Source organism: Ursus arctos, unplaced genomic scaffold, assembly GCF_023065955.2.
Source record: "Ursus arctos isolate Adak ecotype North America unplaced genomic scaffold, UrsArc2.0 scaffold_31, whole genome shotgun sequence".
NCBI lineage: Eukaryota > Metazoa > Chordata > Mammalia > Carnivora > Ursidae > Ursus > Ursus arctos.
In genome coordinates, this window is record NW_026622997.1 from 9797986 (window position 1) to 9812081 (window position 14096).

Consider the following 14096-nt stretch of genomic DNA (forward strand, 5'->3'; position numbering starts at 1 on the left):
GCTATCGTGACTCTGTGAAGGATTAATGGAGGGCTCACTGTATCTACAAGGCACCGAGAGTACCACGGTGAACAAGAAGACAGCCCTGCCTCTCTGGAAGGTCAGAGGCTAAGGCAGACATGCCTTGTGGACACAGCACGGCAATGCCATGTAATTAATGCTCTAGAGTCACACTGCAGTGCTTTGGTGGCCTGGTGGACAAGATTTTGGCAGGCAAGAAAGGAGGTTCGGAAGGGCCTTCAAGGCCTTCCCGTGGGAAGCCAGTGAACGCAGAAAGGTGTTTGCTGGGCGTGTACGTGTATCTTGTGCTGTGCTGGTCCAATGGACACAGCAGGCCCAGTCCTCAAGGAGCCTGCCATCTGGCTGGAGAGAGACTCAGTTGCTTCCAGTCGTGAAGCAATGGCCGTGCTGCGCAGGCAGGACATAAAGCAGGACTGTCCGGGGGACCGGCTCTGCATGGCAGCCGTCTTCCTAATATCTCTGAACTGCCCAGCAGAGGAAAGAGTGGTCCGTGTCTTGTAGGGAAAAACGGAATCAGTTCTAAAACACATTTCAGTGAGAAAAATACTCAGTATTATGAAAAACATGGATAGCTACATAGATGTCTGCAAACTTTCAAAAATATGGGAGTAACTGAAAAAACAAAACAAAACATGAAGTGTGGCAATGCTCAGAACTCAGAGCAAGAGGCACATTTGGTTTTGTTCTTTTTACCGTTCTCTCCCACCCCATCCCACTCCTTCCTAGAGTCCTGTCGAGGCCCAGTGAAGAAAACCTCTTGAGTTAGTGAGGTATTTACAATCGGCCAGCTGTCTGGAAGGACAGCTTCTGTGCACGGTTCATAGGCCCTGTGATGTCACCAGGATTCGGGTAACCGTCCCGCCATCGTTGGGTATTAAAAGCTTTTACAAAGTATAGCCAAAGGGTTTTCTTGAATCGGCCCTGCTGCTGAGGCTGGCCACCAAGAACGAACATTACATAACTCGCATTACATAACCCGGTTACTCCCCCACGCTCAACAAAACACGCTGTCTGTGAGCTGAGGGCAGCTCGGTTTTCTTTTTAAAGTCAATTCAGTAAACAGAGGAGGTCAGTGACATATCTCACCCTTGGTCAAAATCCAACATTCCCGGTGTGTTTCTGGGACCTAACAATCATTACCATTATTTTCCGAATCGGAAAACGTCCGGTGTGAGGGAGACCTCGGAGTGTCACGGAGCAGCCCCCTCCCGAGCCCCAGGGCTGCGGGCTCCTGGGCCCCCCACCACTCACGCCTGTTCAAAGGCGTGTCCATCTCTGTGTAGACAGTTCTGGAATGCACTCACCTACTAGTGAGATGGAATAACCTGTTGAAAGAAACCCCAAGGCCGATCTCAACAAGGCAGTTAAACTCAGGTTTATTCAATATAGCAGATTCATTCACAAATTCTTGTGCTCCTAGAGATCCGGGAAACCAGTGCACCCCAGTCCTTACTTTTTACAGGTGAGGCCTAAAGGGTCATGGGCTTAGTGGTGATGCTACTGCTAATTTCTGACAGACTGAGGGGGAATTCCATGTGGCCTCTGGGTTGGGCTGTTTTCACTGCATTGTGGAGTCAGGATGGGTGGGCGGAAGAGACGAATTTAGGCCATATGAAGTGGAAATGTTTGAGGAAAAGGAAAATATTTAAAATACTGACTTAATTGAACACTGGCATTAACTGAATAAAACCAAGATTATTATAGCGGCACATCTTAAGAGAATTTTTAGATCCTTGTGATTATTTATAATGGACATTTCATGACATGACAGCCTTAATTACCACATTGGGGAAGAGAGAAAATTTCTTTCATTTTTTTTTTTTTAAAGTAAAAATGTCAAAAGGACAGAGGAGCCAGACTGAAGGGAGCCTCCTCTGACCAAATCTGAGACAATTTAAGCATCAAAATAAAGATGGTAACAAAATAAGGATAGATACAGATATTTTATTTCTGGAATAAAATAAGACCTATGAGTCCATACTAACAAATTAATAAAATAAAATAAGATGGGGAGGAGGGAACACTCTCTGTTACAACAAATAAATGTAGAAGGCATGGCACAGTTAGAAAATCATCATTTTGTAAGTCTTAGTAATCACTGATTCAGTCAAGAAGCATCAACGAATATTAAAACTAGTGTTTTAGCAACAAAAGCTGGATGAGAACCAGAATTTAAACACACTCAAGAGTATCTCCCCACAAATTACTTATTAATTATAAGGGGGGAAATAGTAACCTTATAGTGATTAACCTAGCAAGAATAACCTTTTTCTTTTTTTTAAAGATTTTATTTATTTATTTGACAGAGAGAGAGATAGCCAGGGAGAGAGGGAACACAGGCAGGGGGAGTGGGAGAGGAAGAAGCAGGCTCCCAGTGGAGGAGCCTGATGTGGGGCTCGATCCCAGGATGCTGGGATCACTCCCTGAACTGAAGGCAGACGTTTAATGACTGCGCTACCCAGGCGCCCCAAGAGAGAAAATTTCTGACACAACGTTTGGCTTTGGTATTTCAAAAACAGAGCAAGTACAAAACTAACATTAACTTCAGAATGGTATTTCTTTGCCTAGAGTAGAAAAATTGAATGATGATCACATTTTAAAAGAAATGAAAGAACATGACCAAGGCCAGAGAGCTACTGAAAAAGGGTTAGGATTTCATTTGCAGTATATCTGGCTCCAAACCTCTTCTCTTCTCATGGCTACCACTCCTATTAGGTCTCTGCATAAGACAACAACAGTGTTTTGGACTCATAGATGTATAATTAGGAGGTATCTTTCCAACAGCACCAATGAATCTATCCTATATATGTATACAGATGAAACACATCAAGTTTGAAAAAACCCAACTGCAGCTATCCAGTGCTCAGGAAACGAGTGTATGTTCTCACACTCACCCTGGGCGCGCGAGATCTGGCTCCCTGCCACCTCAGGGGACGTGGTACAGAAACACAAGTAAACATAAATGGGGCGAGCCCTTTCCACTGACCTGCCCAGAAGGTGGGACACTGTTCCTTTGTCATCTTAGAAGATCTTCTGCATAAGAAGACTGAAATTAACTTTGATTACTTGAAAGGACAAGCCAAGCAGCAAGGCATCAAAAGGTTTCCAGTGAAGGGCACTTCAGTGATAGCTTGTCAGGAAAAGCACAATTGGAGCTGAAACCTTCAGATCCATGGGGAAATTCTGAGCAAACACTTCTTAAATAAGGTGGCTGAACTTTAACATTTTCAGACTGTGGTTTCTGTATTTTTTTTTTTTTTTCTTTTGAAGGCAGACAGAGAGAGAGTTTTTTGAAAGACGCTAAAGGAGATCGGCTCCTAGGGATAAACTATTCATGAGTCTACAGAAGGTAAGCTGTTACCTTCTAATACGAATTCTAAATGAGCAATTAGAAAAGGAAACCTACATCTTGCCTTCTTCTGTTTACCCCCGTTAAGATCGGACCACCCACAGTTTGATATCTCTTCTAAGACTGGGCGAAAAAGTGAGAATAGATGTGGGCCCACCATTCTCCTAATTGTGTGTCTTTGGGGAGTTATTCTAACATGCAAAGTTTGAATTTCCTCATCTAACACATGAGGAAAACAGTGTTTTTCTCACAAGGCTGCTGTTAGAAACCAAGACGACATGTTCAAAGTGCTTTGCAGTGTCAGTGCATAAAGAGGACACAGTGAGCCAACACTGACAGCAAACATACGTCGTCATCATCATCATCATCACCACCACCACCACTACCAGCATCACTTTCATCAATATTCCCCAATAAAATCATCTCTCTACACATGTGGTATATCAGGCAAATAAACAATGACCCCAAGATCACACAGTATGGTCCTACCAGAGCTGACACTACAACTTCCACCTCTTGCTATGAGATCAATGTACTTTCTGAACCAGAGCTGATGGTATCTACTTCAACTTTAGATGCTTCAGCAACAAAAATGGTTCTTCAAGGAATTCAAGAGTGAAAAGCTCTAGTAGGCTGGATGGGAGAAGGATAATAAAGTTCCCAAATGAAATCCCATGCAAAGCTTTCTATAAATAGCATTACTGCTACCTTCCTCATGAGCTCTTCTGCATATGCAAACATGAAAAAGAACTTCATTGTATACGAAAAATGCAAAGGTGGGAGAGGCTTCTTCTAGAAAGAAAATGGAATTTTGTTTTGTACATGTCAGCCCTGGAGGAGTCAAGCAAATTTAACGCACAATCTCCAATGGAGAGGCATGTCTTTTATAGGAATGCCAACAGTGGGAACAGTAAATCCCCAGATTCAAGGATTTACTGGAATTTCTAGAAAATGCAGGGAGGGAGGAAATTAGTTTAAATTCTTGTATGAAGAGGTCTCTTTATAGCTGCAGAGAAACTATATATTGAACAGACTGAAAAAATATGAATGTCATACATTGGCCAAGCTATAAAAGTAATCAAGCCTTCTCATTTGACAGGGGTTTGGGGAATCTTTCATTCATATTGAAAGAATTCAGATATCCAAAAGATCCAGGGTTCACTCAGGGGGCAATTCTGGTCACTGTATATAAATTCATGTTGATTTCCTGAGGATTTCTATTGAAGTCCAAGACAGAGTGCTTAAATCTCCTTTGCTTCTGACTGCTTTATTAGTTTTTAAATATGTAGATTGATCTTTTGATCAAATCTTAGTTGATCTATATAGGCAGAGGGGAAAGTATTGCTGGGGCACCCTATTAGAGTCCATACATTTCTGTTCTATTAAATGAACAAATAGGTGTGATCTAGAATGAAGAGGAAAGGTCTGTCTCCCGAGTCAAAATGAGAAAGACCATCTACAAGGTTCTGACGGACTTCAAAATTCCAATCTCAACTCTGCCTCCAAAGAGCTTATAAAGTCAATTCATAATTAGATGGCATAAAGTAGGTGCTTGACAAATATCTAGGGAAAGAAACTGTGGGCATGGAATTACAAAATATATAGTGACATTTGATTTATCTAACGGATCGTGTTTCATGCAGCTGAGAAGCCAGCCAGGGAGCAGGGAGAAGTCAAATCAAGAAGAAACTAGTATTAACATTAAGGTGGGGCTTGAGGAAGGCACTTTAATCTTTTTCTTGCCTATCAAGTTAACGTATTATTGCTCTTGAATTGCTATTTAATTTTCTTTGAAAGAAAATGTGTTGCTCAGAGGATATGCTCTAGTACCAGTGACGTATCTTCTATCAGAAAGGAAGGCCAACAGCAGAAGTGTTAGCAACATTAATAAAATGATTCAATTTCCTGACTTTTCTTGTAGCAGAAAGGATAGACCAAGAGAAGTTTCTGAAATTTATGATGGTATAAATACAAAGCTGGCTTACAACTTTGCTTATCTATAGCCTAAACTCTGTTGAGTTAAGATCTTAGTAAAAATTGGTCAAGCAAAGCTGAGCATAGAGTAGTTTACTAAAAAAATGTTATCAGGTAGGTTTCTGCAAATAAAGAAGGTGACAGATATTTATGTGAAAGTTAAACCAGGAGATTTTAGAACTGGAAGTAGCCTTAGAAATCATGGTATATTCCTTTGATTTTATAGATAAGAAACTGAAGGTTCACAGATATAAATCCAGTTGTTCAAGCTTCAAATGATTTAAGTTTCCCACATTAAATACCAATGTCTAAAGCATTTAATTTTATTTTTCCCAATTAAGGGAAAAATGGATGACCAGCTATAATTCTTTTTTGGGGGGCGGGGGCAGATACTTTTTATTATGGAAAAAAAGCCCCTTAAAATTAACCATCTTAACCATTTTTAAGTGTATAGTTCAGCACTGCTAAGTACATTCACATGTTGCGAAACAGATCTTAAGAATCCTTTCAACCTGAAAACTGCAACTCTGTACCCATTCAGCAATAACTCCAGGCACCCAGCTTCCTTCGGCTTCTGGCAACCACCCCTGCCATCTGCCCTTTTGTGACCAGCTTATTTCATTTGCACAATGTCCTGGAGGTGCATCCATGCTGTAGCATGTGTCAGAAGCTGCTTCCTTTTAAAAGCTGACTAATATTCCATTGCACGTATATACGACATTTTGTTTATCTGCGATCCACTGGTGGGAATTTGCGTTGCTTCCACCTCTTGCTATTATGAATGCTGTATCATTCTTTTCATATATTTTCAATGCCCATACTGTAGGAGTTGATTTTTCTTTACTCCATCAAAACAACTGCCATATAAATTTTAGAGATTCCCCCAAACTATCAAAATGGTACTCATGCCAAAAGTATACACAAAGAGAGATACACTGGGTGCTATTACTTTTCCTCCAAAGGATCTAAAACCATCCTATCTTTTCACAGGCTGCTCTAAAGGATGAGAACCATGGGTAAGATATCACTTTTAATTCAAGTTTTGCCCATTATTTAGGGCACTGGAATGTATGTTGCAGTGACTGGCAGTGAGAGAAGACAGACATCGTTCACGAGCTTCTCATTGCACAATCGGCACACTAAAAAAGTTACTGGTGGACATTTCTCTTGAATGGCCATTTAAAGACTAAACCATAAAATAGCAAACAAAAGTAAAAAAAAAATGGTTTCAGAGACTCTCATCTATCACCATCCAAAATGCCAATAAACTGGTCGAACTACTTTGCTTTTAGTGACCTACGAATAAAGTAATTAAGTGTAAGCCAAGAAACACTGAAAATACTCACAGTCAGGTTTACAAAATACAATCAACCCCTTTCCTAGTATTTTAAATGGCTGCATGGAGTCTGTTCTTAATTGCTCACAACCACAGTTTCATAACCCTGAATCTGATACATCCATTATTTGAACCGTTTCATTATTAAAAAAAAGCCTAGCTTGGTGGCTGGGGCACCTGTGGTGGGCCAGGCGCCTCTGCCAGTCACGTGGTGGGGTGGGGCTTCCGTATCAATCACGTGGTGGGGCGAGGTGCCTGAGGATGGCAGGCGTGGCGGCTGTAGCGGTGCCCAGCAAAGGACAGTGCTGGAGGTGTCATGGCTGGCGGTGGGTGGGGTGCTGTGGGGGCAGTGCCTTCAGATTTCCAGGAGCTCAGGAGTGGTGTACCATTTTCCTTCCCTACCAGCAACCTACGCAGTGATCTAGTTCCTCTGCATCCACCTGCATTTGGTGTTATCACTGGATACCCATGGACTCTTGAAGGGCTTTCTGGTTTATTCATAATCAAATCATTAGTTTCAATTTGCTTGTTTTTTAAAGATTTATTTATTTGAGGAAGAGAGAGTATGCACACGTGCACGGAGGGGACAGAGGGCAAAGAGAAGCAGACTCATTGCTGAGCAGGGAGCCATAGTGGGGTTCTGATCCCACAACCTTGAGATCATGGTCCCAGCCAAAGCCAAGAGTCTGAAACTCAAACCACTGAGCCACCCAGGCACCGCTCATCGGTTTTAATTTGGATGGTAGCTCATCTCCTGAAGAACCTGACTTGGCCATGGCCGGAAGCCACTGGTTCCCTTCCACCTCAGGGACAACTCACTCCTGACTCCTCTCCTGTTGGTTCTTTCGCTTCAAGATAGTCAGCCCATGTTTGAGATGCAGCAGCCATCTCCCCCAATTCCTCTTGTCCATCCTTGATGGGCAGTTTAAAAATTTGCCCTTTTATGATGTCCCTGATGTTCTCATCAAGCCCACGATTTTAGCTGAAAGCAATAGTCAACAATTTCAAGAGAAGTTTTTATTTTTGTTCTGACACCTTAACAAGTTAGAGAGAGATGTATGTCCATGGATTTTTTTTTTTTTCCCCAGGTGGTAGGACAGATTATATAGTCCAAGTTCAGCTGGGACTTTGCCTGGCAGACACAAGTTGCTCTCAAGAACAAAACTGTCCTAACAGTCTATGTATAAAAGTAAATGGGAAGCCATTTCCTTTGCCTGGCTATGAATTACCACCTAAAAATGGGATTGAACATAAATACATCTTTAGTTGGGTTATCTTCAGCTGTGCCAAATCAGATTTCCATTTCCTGGGCATTAGAAATTGGAAAGAATTACTCCATGTCTGTGTATCTTGTATAAAAGCTCACATCAGCCATGTAATTACAGAGACTAAAAATGAGAGGTATTAGAAAACTTGATCATTCCAGAAAACTAATTAAAGAAAAACTTACTGCAGTTCCTGATAATGAAATTCCTTTAGGTATCCTTGATGTGCCCTTTAAGAAAAATGAGGCCGACAATCTCATGCCATGCAGTGACTTATACACATCCATAGTGTTTTGATGCTGCCCTTTATCTGCAAATGAATGAGAAGCCCGCCTGGATTTGTCCTGTGACAAAAAAGTTGCCCATGAAAAGTCTAATTTTAGATGGGCTTTTTACGGAAATTCTCAATGACTGTTATGATGTGTATGAGATCACATTCCAAGAAGATGATTCTTGGTGTCCAATGAGACAGAAGAAAGAAACTATGAAAGTATCCAGCAATCACGTACAAAAATAAGCATTTCAAGTGTCTTCATAAGCCTTCTTCAGGGACGTTAGCCAATGAGGCAAGAAGAAAGTAGATGTTATTGACCTAACACTAGAAAGCTCTTCCCAGGAAGAGGAAGACCCTCCTGTCAATAGAAAATGCCCCTTGATGTCAGAAACACAAAGCAGCCTAACCAAAGGAGTGTCAGCCGTCTTTTGTATGGGTACCCAGTGTGACCTCGGTGGATCCTGCTGCTGTTCACCTTCACGAGCTGGAATGTTCAGACCATTCCAACACAGGCCAACATAAAGCTCATGATCAGCTCTGCCAGGTTCGGATTTTCTTCCACTTACTCCACTTGATCCCTAGTACTGTCCTCTTGTGGTTTTGGATAGTCTCACCTCACCCTTGACAGCAAGAGAATGTCTGTCACCACCGCCAGCCCCCATGAAAGCAGTCCACATGTTAGCTCATCCAGCAGCAGAGTGGCACAAGGGTCATCACCAGCAGTGGAAGCATCATTCCTGACACCGTCTCCTCTTCGGATTAAAGGAGGACTCACCTGATTCTAGGAATCATTCACTGAAACTGCTCTTTCTTGGGTTTTTCTCTGTGGAAGCTGTTTTTTTGAAAACAACTACTTTGATATTTACTGAAACATCAAATGGATTCTTTTGCTTTCCGAGAGATGAACACCGAGGACTGCACCAAGAACCAAATGACATGCAAGGATTTTTCTCATTCGTGCTGTACTCTGAACACCAAATACATTCAGCCATAACTGTATCTTCTTGACAGATGGATTTTAATCTCAGATGTTACTAGATGGATTCGACAAATCAGTTTAAAACTTTTTTGTTGTTATAAACAGCAATGAAGTTACATAAATATTCAGGTAAAGATTTTTTTTCCTAATTAAAAAAAGATGTAATCAGTGATTCTAAAATGATAGCAACTTTTGTTTCACCTGATGTAAAGGAAAAAATATATGCAAAGAAGTTGTTTGTTAAAAACAAAACAAAGCAAAACAAAGAAAACCCTTAATTCCACCCCCAGCAAAAAATAAAATAAAATAAACCCACAAGAAAACAAAACAAAACTCACAAAACACCAAAAACACCCACACTGGCTTAAGAATGACCTACGTGGTATAAAATCATCATCACTGAAAAGCTGCTGGCAAGACTAGTGCGACTCCAAAACCTTGCTGTTACCCAGCATGTACAATCCCATACTACAGCGTCAAGCATCCTCACCCAAATACTGAAGTCACACGTGAACCTCGTTTTGTGGGATGCCTTCCTTACTTCAGTACATGTACAACCCAATGTTTGGTAGGAGAACTGAACATTGCTTGGATGGAAATTTAGTGCTAAATCTGCTAGCCTACTTAAGCTGGTGGTTGGGAACGTTTCAATAGGGAATAGCTATTCCTCTCCTAGAGACTGTGGTTTTACCCAGTTAACTGTGTAAGGAAAGGGTCCATAACACATGTGAGCACAAGCGTGTGTGCACGCACACACACACAGGCACACACACCCCCCTTCTGTTACCCAGGAGTGCTGCTACCTGAGAACCCAGGACAGCAGCGCGGCCTTCATAGGATGCACTCTGATGAACACGGAGAGCATCACATAGCTGGAAATAAACCCAAACTCTGCACATTACGTGAGCTCACCAGGTTTCTAGAAAAAGCTGCTACACATTTAGGCTGTAACTGAGTATTCCTAAAGTCACAATCTTAATTGGCATAGTCAAAGTAACGAAAGATGGCTCTGGCAATGCCTCCCCAGGGCAGCCAGAGTCTCCTGCCCTCTGCTGCTTCTTCCATTTCTTCTCTCACAGACATGGGGCTATTTAGCTAGGTATGTAACAAAGGTGACCACTCTACTTCAAAACGCTTGGAAAATACTCTCACTTTGAAGAACACAAAACCTCTGTGAACTATGCAGGGAGAGAGGGCTCCTTGGTGACGGCAATGGTGTGGGTCTTTAGAGGTCACCTCGAGTTGCAAGGGTATAGAACACAGAAGTAGTGAGACCACATAAAGCAGGCTCTGGTTGTTTAAAATCCAAAGGGGCATGACAAACTATAATGAGTGTGGGTGATTACCTGAGAGCTATTCTAATTCATGCCTTATAAACAGGAATCACAAGGAGTATCTTCAGAACAGCAAATTGGAAGAAAGAACCAAGATGAAAGCATGGTTGACCTTCTTGCTCTTCTTTCTGATATGAAACACCCAAGGGGACTTGTTTACCGTCTGACGTAGAAAGTACTTAGGTACTTCTTTGCTGCCCAGATTGTGTGAGAGCTGTTTGCCCAACCCTATACACAGCCCAGCTTCTGTTCATCCTTTCTGGCACCATCTGGCACATACACAAAAGGCCTCTCCAACGTTTTTTTTTTTTTTTTTTTTTTTTAAGATATTATTTATTTGAGGGGCGCCTGGGTGGTACAGCGGTTGGGCGTCTGCCTTCAGCTCAGGGCGTGGTCCCGGCGTTGTGGGATCGAGCCCCACATCAGGCTCCTCCGCTATGAGCCTGCTTCTTCCTCTCCCACTCCCCCTGCTTGTGTTCCCTCTCTCGCTGGCTGTCTCTATCTCTGTCGAATAAATAAACAAAATCTTAAAAAAAAAAAGATATTATTTATTTGAGAGATCCAGAGAGAGTACAAGTGGGTGGAGACGCAGAAGCAGACTCCCTGCTGAGCAGGGAGCCTGATGTGGGGTGCCATCCCAGGACCTTGGGATCATGACCCTAGCTGAAGGCAGATGCTTAACCGACTGAGCCACCCAGGTGGCCCAGGCTTCTCCAACTTTTTGATCCCACTTGGGAAGCAGACAGGGAAGCTAGGCTTAGTGGGGACTGGTCCAGAACTTGCTTTCAGCAGAAAGGAAATACTCATACAAGTTTCCAGGGTCAATCTGTCTTTGCAGAACCATTTTATATGGACATAATAGGAATTCAGAAAAAGGTGGGATATGAGATGAGATGATGTAGCTGGAAAGAGATTAGAGACTGACAGACTGGATTACAATTTTCAGGGGAGAGTTGGTCTAAGAATGTCAAAGAAAGAACATGTGTATGCCAGGCTTCTATTGAATGGGCCATAATTATGGAGAGTGAGCAAAAGGAGTCTGATTTGTCCATAATGGAGGAAAAATGGTCTGCCATGTTACTTCCTGAAATCAGAGTAATCCTTAGGAGTAGTGTGAAAGGCCAATGGGAAATACTAATGCTAAGTGGAACCCTTCAGGGTTGCCGCAACGAAGATGAAATCTCCCTGCGCACTAAGGATATGAAGGAAGAATGACTTCTGACGAGAGGCTGAGCTAGTGTGGTCCTTACATATCTTGGGTACAAAATTGGGGAATGACTTAAGAATATCTTTATCCTTCAGTTTCTACTGACTCAGGAGCTTATGTCCTTGAACTTCTGAGTCTGCCTGAAGCTCAGATCTGGCCATGTGACCAGGGACAAGGCATCCGGCTTGCACCTTGATTTCTCTACCCAAAAGAAGCCAGAAGAAAATCCTTGCTCAGAGACTTCTTTAAAACCTCACAATCTTACCATGTGCACAGTTGTATTATCAGCATCCTAGCTGATTGAAGGGAATGAAGACACATGCATAGAGAGCAAGATCCACTTTAAAGATGGACTAGAAGGCAGGGAAGAGGTAAACAGTGTTGAGAGAGGAGAAAGTCAGGTGGAGGGTTCCACTCTGAGCACTGCCTTTACAGATGTGCATATCTGGCAGCTGCAAAGATGGCTTTCTCATCCATGGAAGAGTGGTACTGAGATCAGTGTGTATCTGGGTGGATGGTCTTTGGGTCCAAGTATGCAAGAGGAAGCGGGATCTGATGGGAAGGCTATTACAGCTCATTCTGGTTATGTCTCATTAGATTAGAGGCTCAGGGCCTCACTAGGTTTCCGCTTTCCCTTCATGGTTCATTCTCTTTGAGGAGAGGTTCTGGGTGGCCAGCAAAATACCATGATTTTGGTGGCACAGACCCCCTGCCTGAGATATATGATCCCAGGGGCCAAATATATCTTCATATATTCCTTTAGTCCACAGAGGATTATTAAGAGCCCACTGTAGGTGGGGCTTTTCTAGATCCTCCTGATAATAATAACAGCAAGTATTTACTATGTGCCAGCATCCTTCTAAGGGCTTCACATGTATTAATTCATTTGATGCTCACCATAACCCATGAAGTTGGGCCTGTTCTCATCTGCATTTTATATTAGGCACCAAGAGGCTAAATATCTGGCTCAAGATTGTTAGTAGCCTGAGTCAGGATGTGAACACAGGCAGGCCGGCCCCAGAGCCCATGCTCTGGCCAGTCAGGCACTGGTGACCATGACAGGGGAGATCCCCATCCTCATGGAGGAGAAGAAAACAGACAAGGCGATACGTGATGTTATTTTCAGGACTGATAAAGGCCGTAAAGAAAACCAAAGCAGGGTACGGGATAGAGTGACAAAAGGAAGGCTATTTTAGACAGCGTGATCAGGACAGCCCTCTGCGAGAAGGTGAAATCAGAATAGAAGTCTGAAGGGAAAAAGGGAATCGAGTGACTGGAAGGTCTGGGGAGAGAGTATTCCAGGCAGCGGGTACAAAGCCTCTGCGATGGGAACAAGCTGGGGGTGTATGAGGGACATCAAGAAGGCATCTGAAAGTGTGAGGGAGACATGAGCAATGGAGAGCCTTTGAGGATTTCTTAAGGACTTCAGATTTTATTGCCATGGTGCTATGAAGCCTCTGGAGGGTTTCGAGCAGGGGTATAACCTGCTCTAATTTTCCTTTTAAGAAAAGATCACTCTGGCAGTACATGAAGGATAGATCATTCAGGCGGGGGATATCAGGGAGGCACGTTAGAGGCTATGAGAGCAGCCAGTGTGAAGAAAATACAGACACTGCTTTATCTCAGGCCTTTAGGTCAAGGTCAGCTCATACCAGCATAGAGCAAGGCAGCTCGAGAAGTCGCCAACATCTCCTAAGCTACCTACGTAAGTGTTACACCTGGATTCAGGAAGTCTTAACAAGAAAGGGAAGTGAACAGCAACTTCCCAGTTGTTGACCTGTAATTGGCTAGAGTGAATGCTTTCATTTGTCAGAACCTTCCCGAGCAGGGCTAACATCATCTGCTGCTCTCCTGGCGAACGGCCCTAGGCCTGCAAGTAGGCACACCTGTTCCCCACAGGCAAGGAAGGTGCTCTTGCCAGGCTGTCCTGGGGAGGGCGCCCTGGCCCCTACAGGTCCAGAGGGGGCAGCATTTGAGGCAGTTTGGAGTATGGATTCACTGGGGATGTCTAATCTTTTTGTTCTTGAAAGGGTGGTTTTAGCATTTCAAACGTGGAGGTGACACAGACAATTACATAACAGAAGAAATGGTGGCACAGAGTACTCACAGGCACCTTTTCTAAGCAGTTTCTACTCTGTGCAACTTTATGCTAAAGGATAAAGCCAGTCTGTCTGGGAGACGCTTGCCAACATCTACATCAGAAAGTGCCAAAGAATTGAATCTGAGTTTATGCGAAATAAGGACTCAGGCTGCTTGTTTTTTTCCAAGTTCCAGTGCTAAAGGATCCCATAAAATTCAACCACTGATGCCTGGAAAATGCCATCGTCCTAGAGTTTTCAAAATGACAACTCATTTAC

At 43.0% G+C, this 14096-nt stretch overlaps 1 protein-coding gene and 1 pseudogene across 2 annotated transcripts in view; one reads left to right on the plus strand and one right to left on the minus strand.

Annotated features, from left to right (window-relative positions):
• The window catches only part of LYRM4 (LYR motif containing 4), a 157929-nt gene that overhangs the window by 102964 nt on the left and 40869 nt on the right, over positions 1 to 14096 (minus strand). The window lies entirely within an intron of this gene.
• On the plus strand, positions 322 to 8741 carry LOC113264529 (E3 SUMO-protein ligase PIAS2-like; annotated as a pseudogene).